This window comes from Manacus vitellinus, unplaced genomic scaffold, assembly GCF_001715985.3.
Source record: "Manacus vitellinus isolate BGI_N305 unplaced genomic scaffold, ASM171598v3 scaffold_0_pilon, whole genome shotgun sequence".
In the NCBI taxonomy this organism is placed as follows: Eukaryota; Metazoa; Chordata; class Aves; order Passeriformes; family Pipridae; genus Manacus; species Manacus vitellinus.
In genome coordinates this window covers 10,170,168-10,174,834 of record NW_021938789.1, presented here as the reverse complement: position 1 = coordinate 10,174,834, position 4,667 = coordinate 10,170,168, and positions in this window count along the sequence as shown.

Below are 4,667 nucleotides of genomic sequence, written 5' to 3'. Positions count from 1 at the left end.
GGCGGGCTGTCAAACCAGGCGCTGGGAGCCGCTCCCGATCTCGCGAGAACGCGGGCGCGCGCGTTCGTGGCGCGCCGGTGGCGGGCGCGGCGGGAGGCGGTGGTGAGATGTTGTCGCCATCTTCGCACAAACGCGGAGCTAGTCAGGCTGGGAAAGAGCCCCGGGATCATCGAGTCCAACCCGCAACCAGAGCCCACTATGTCAGCTGTACCGTGACACTGAGTGGCACGGCCAGTCTTTCCTTAAACACCTCCAGGGACGGTGACTCCACCACCTCCCTGGGCAGCCCATTCCAGTGTCTAATCACCCTTTCTGTGAAGAAATCCTTCCGAATGTCCGAACTAAACCTCCCCTGGAGCACCTTAAGACTATGTTCTCTTGTTACTTTTTACCTGGGAGAAGAGGCCTATCCCCACCTGGCTACAACCTCCTGTCAGGGAGTTGTAGGGAGCGATAAGGTCTCCCCTGAGCCTCCCCCAGGCTGAGCGCCGCCAGCTCCCTCAGCTGCTCTCGTAGGACTTGTGCTCCAGACCCTTCACCAGCTTCATTGCCCTCCTCTGGACTCGCCCCAGTTGAATAAGCCTGACGAGCCGTGGTACTGCTTTCAGCCACTCTCCCAAAGTCCTCTCCGGGCGCGAGTATCTGCGAAAATGAGCACAGTCGCATTTTGTAAACAGGAGCCTTACACCAGAGCATGTGGGGCATCAACCCGAAAAAGCTCAGCCGGTGTCAGTAAGAAAAAATAACTGAAACACCTTTCTTTTTGTATCCGCTGTGAGGGGGGCTGAAAAGACACATAGTATGGATAGCTGACTTGTTGGAATGTCTATTTGGGCTCCTTCCAGACTGAATCCCTTACTAGTGGAAATTTTTTTCCCAAATTTTCAAGCATTTGTTGTGAACCTGATGTTTTTTTCCCCAGATATCCTTTAACTTGAGACTAGTAATACATTCTGAATCTCATTAAAAACTGGCAAGATAACTGAGCTCAAACTCCAGAGCTGTGTCACTGCTTACAGAATGTATGAAGAGCATTTAATGACACTTTTAATGAGAAGCAAGGCCACAGATGATTAGCTGAGGGGAAACATTCTGAGCATATAGTAAGTAGAGAGTTATAGACAGTATTCAAAAATGTTAATAGAAGTAAGCTGTGGACTGTAGGAACTTAAGGTGTTTGTCGTCCGTATGCGTTTGGCCTTTAAAAAAATAAGGTGTCTGATTACCTCGAGTGATGAAAGCTATTTAGTAAGCACAGGTGACAAACCATCAAATGACAGTAGGTCAAATAGGCAGGACCCGTGCTTATTTTTTTCTAAGAAAAATAAATAAAAACACATAAAATAGCAAAACACTAGAGGTCAGTCTTGTTTCAGATCTAAGTTTTCCCGGTGTTTTCTTTAAGAAGCAGATTTTTATCAACGAAATAATAGAATTATTTTCTCCTTACAGTGGTGTCAAGGATTATGGGATATAAGAGCTGGATGTGAAGGATGGAGGGCAGCAGCAGGAGACTAATTATTATATTTTATAGATAAAAATAAATTTTAAAATAATTTAAACATGAGGCAAAGGGTTTTTTTCCTGACACATTATACTACCATACATCTGTGTATGTTTAAAACAGGTACCTGCTTTTTAAGGGTGAATCGTTTGTATTTTGTATTAACTTTTAAAACATATAGATGTGGCCTAATCCCTTCCTGCTCCTAGAGAGTGGGAAAGGGATTCTATATGCACAAGTAGAATAGTAACATAGAATCTTACATGTTAACATTTTCCTAAAAGTTTTCATTTTATGTTAAAAAAATAGTCACTCTACAAAACCACTATAATCAACAGCAAATCTTCAGTGAGTTTGCGTTTTTTAAGGTTATATTTTCTAGGGAAATACAATGTGTAGTAATTTTTCTATTTAATATATTTTTACTGGAAAGTTAACTTCATCTAGATTTTTTCTGCAATAGGACCCTGTTTGTGGAGAAGAAGATGGAAACAGCAAGACAAGAGCAAATAAAACTTTGTGATTCTTGTGGCATTAAAAACCCAGGACTTTTATTTTAAGTGAAACTAATAATGCAAACTGAATTATTTTTGATTCACATATGTTTAGTAGCCCATTTGTACCTGCTTGTGTCTCAGGTCTACAGATGAGGATCTTTCCTGGCGAATACTTTATAGTCCCTTAAATTGGATTTCAGCTAGGATATGAGATTTATTTCTTCCAGCTGCTTTAAATATTTCTGCTGGGCTTTGTATTTATATGTAGAAATAAAAGATTCCTAGAATAATTGATATTTAATGTGTAGGTAAATAACATGCTGAAGTAGGATCACAAATGCTGGCCATCTCTGTGATACCAGATACCTTGTTCAACTGATAGAAGTGTTGCTGTCATAGTTTTTACAGCTTATGTTTCAATGCCTTGACTGCACTAATCAACCTTAATGAGCCCTGACCAGCCTCTCCTGGGCCTCCAGGAGCCCCATTTCAGCTCAGCCCTGAGCTTTCAGTCCTTTGCTGAGCTAAGTCTCAGGGTTCAGTCAGGGCCAGCTACTTCCTGAGGGATGGATATGATGACAGACTAGAGGAGCAAGGCTCTCTCCACCAGTGCAGGCCCAGAAGTTGTGGCTAGTGGGTTTCACAGTTCTGTCTGAAAAGGAGAAGAGTGATGAAACTCAGAACTTTGGATGGTGCTCCAGGCTCTGGAGGGAAGTGCACTCTACTAATTAAAGCTTTTTTACTTGTCCTTGGAAGTAGTGACCTTATCTGCTATGGTCTGCTTCTGAATCACTGTTCTAGATCCCTTCTCTTTCCTTTGTCAGTCCTGTAATGTGAGCAAATACAGTGGCACTGGGTAAGCCAAGCTTGCTGCATGCCAGTTCCTTTGTGGAAATATTGGATGTAGGTCACTGGATAAAAAACAGGTTACAAGAAATAGAAGATGCTACTAGCCCATTTGTTAGGTGTTCAAGGGCTTTTATATCTGATGCATTTTGTTGGTTCCAGTTTCCATATTTAAAATGTAAGCATAGTAATGTTTCATTCATAATTAGGCCATTGTTATGCAGTAGTAATCAGAGGTTCTCTTCACCACGTTACTCCAAAACTTGCATTTATATAAGTCAGCTGGAAAATTGTATATACATTTTTGAATAGTTACTGTTTTCAGTCAATGAGGAAATTGGCAGCAATTCTAGTGGTTTTGGAATCCTGTTTGCTTTATGAGGTGAGAAGAAATTAAAATTATAAAGTAGTTATATATAATATTTTTATATATAATTATATGTACCATAGGTAATTACTGAGGATGTAGCAGTGGTAGCACTTTATACTTGTCATTTTTCTTGTGTTCAATCCCAACCAAGTTTTATTGGAAGTAGGATAGCGAATTAGGTGAGCAGGATAACTCTTACAAGTCTTCTGACTACATTTTTTTTATCCTTATTTCCTTTTTTTTTCCTCCTCTAAGAAGGAAAAAAAGTTCCGGAATTCTCTATTCTGGGGCCAAAAAGCTACTCTGGGACCAAAGTGAGTGTAAGTGGAGATCAATGAGGGTAGTAATTTATGAATTAAATTAGAATCTCACTTAGGATTGCATCTTCCTTTGTTGACACACCAACTTGAGAAGTTTTAAATCAATTTTAGTAATAAGGCTTTGTCATTTGAAACATAGAATCGTTGGAAGGGACCTTGAATATCGTCTAGTTCCAACCCCCAGCCCAGTGCCACCATGGGCAGGGATGCCACCCTCTAGATCAGGTTGCCCAGTGCCCCATCCACTCAGTTCTGACATAACATGACAGTTAATGACTTACTGAATTGTTCTACCATTTCCAAATGCAAATTTTATTGGACTGTAAAACAGCAGTAGAGTGTAATCTGGGAGACCAGTTTAACTTTGCACTCATGTATTAAAAAAGAAAAAATCCCACTGACCTTGGTAGTACTGGTATTCAGACAGAGTAAAAGAATTGGGCTGTATTAATTGTTTTGGGAAAGCTGTTTGTAATGTGTTAAATAAAGGTGCACACTTAGGTATTAAACATTTGCAACAGAAATATCTTTTTTATCTTGGAATTTTGGGGGGAGGGGGTGACTCTTTTAATAGTAGCTAGTCTGAAGATTTCAGAAGTTATATAGACTGCATATTCAGCAAACAGGAGGCACCAAAAATGGGAGGCTTATAGTCTTTTATGTATGTATGTCTTATCATGTATGATTTGTCTTTTGTAATAAAAAGGTTATTTGTTAATGCACCTGAGCAGCAAAGCTATATAGAGTTACTCACAGACTTTTAGAAAGATGGTAGTGACATGACCACCTTCTCTCACACTTTAGTGAAAACTAGTGCAGTAATAATAATTCAAGCAGAAGTTTATGTATTTTCTGTTTAGACTTCTAATTTTTATTTTAAACTGTCTTTCCTGTTTACTGCCCCAAGTTTATAAACATTCTGTAATCCACCTATGTGTTCCATGTCATTCTCACAAACCCCTCATTTGTGTACTACACATTTATATTATGGTTTGTGATGTCCTTGCTTTGTCATCTTATGTATAGGTGATCCTTAGATCAATGAGAAGAAAAAAAAGATGTTAAATGCTCATTGAAATGCTCTGGCATTATCTGCTGAAATTCTGTTATTGAAACCAAGTGGAGTTTTT